This window comes from Chinchilla lanigera, unplaced genomic scaffold (assembly GCF_000276665.1).
Source record: "Chinchilla lanigera isolate Chin_1 unplaced genomic scaffold, ChiLan1.0 scaffold00035, whole genome shotgun sequence".
Lineage (NCBI taxonomy): Eukaryota > Metazoa > Chordata > Mammalia > Rodentia > Chinchillidae > Chinchilla > Chinchilla lanigera.
The window spans coordinates 3,813,131-3,814,444 of NW_004955436.1; the positions used below are offsets into that span (position 1 = coordinate 3,813,131).

Below are 1,314 nucleotides of genomic sequence, written 5' to 3' on the forward strand. Positions count from 1 at the left end.
TAAGGCCTGCTCCTGTAAGGGGCCGAGTTTGCCAGGGTAACAATGATCCTGGCAGTGGGAGTACAACCTGAGTGGTGTGCTCAGGTTTCCAGAGAACACGCCCTGGAGCTGAGTGGGCGCCAGCGTCAGGGTGGGCAGTGAGTGAGGTTCTTCAGGGGATACCTCAGGAGAATGGGTTGTTAAGGAGGAGACCCTGCCTGACAGAGAAAGGACAAAGCACTCGTTCCAGTAGGTGTGGGAAAATCGTAAATGGTGAAAATAGGCAAAGTGTGCAATGGGGTCAAACGACAAACTTCTCCACTGAAAGATAAACACACAGAGATGAAAGGGCAGATTCAGGTGGAAAACTTTACTAACATGTAACAGAGATCACATTTTAAAAAGATTTATACATGTTGTTTCATGATAATATTGCATGGTAGGTACTTATTACTCATTGACAGTTGAGAAAAACAGCACATAGAGGCTAAGAATATGCTCAAGGCTTTCACACATTCACGGTGGAAAGAGTTCGATTTTAGTGTAGCTCTGCCTCCGCCTACATTTCTTCCATCTCACTGTTTTATCATTTATGCATTCAGCCTGTCTGTGTGGAATAAAAGTATAATTTACTAGGACCTCAAGAAGATACTGGGACGAACCCCTAAAAGGTAAGAACGGTCTTGCTGTCCTATATGCTAAGTAATCAAGATGTTAATTTTCACCCAACAGTTAGAATGCACAAAACATCCTGGGAAATGAAAATATATAAAAGAATCTCTGAGTTCCGGATTCCGGGGTCTTCCCCGAGGCCCTGGTCCTCCTCACGCCAGGGCCACGCTCCCTCCCCTGCCGCGACCATGTTCGTGCCCTGCGGGGAGTCGGGCCCCGACCTCTCCGGCTGCACCCTGCTGCTGCCAGCGGTATCTGTTGGAAATGTTGGCCAGCTTGCAATAGATCTGATTATTTCTACACTGAACATGTCTAAGATTGGTTACTTCTATACTGATTGTCTGGTGCCAATGGTTGGAAATAACCCATATGCAACAGCAGAAGAAAATTCAACAGAACTCAGTATAAATACTGAAGTATATTCATTGCCTTCAAGAAAGTTAGTGGCTCTTCAGTTAAGATCTATTTTTATTAAGTATAAATCCAGCTCATTCTGTGAGAAACTCCTTTCCTGGGTGAAAAGTAGCAGCTTTGCCAGAGTTATTGTTCTTTCGAGCAGTCACTCATACCAACGAAACGACCTACAGCTTCGCAGCACTCCGTTTCGGTACCTGCTTACACCTTGTATGCAAGACAGTGCTCAGAATGAAATACAGAGCCTTA

The 1,314-nt window shown here is 45.1% G+C and overlaps 1 pseudogene; it reads left to right on the top strand.

The window, feature by feature from the left end:
- The first annotated feature begins 765 nt into the window (after positions 1-765).
- The window catches only part of LOC102026671, a 1,798-nt pseudogene continuing 1,249 nt past the window's right edge, over positions 766-1,314 (top strand).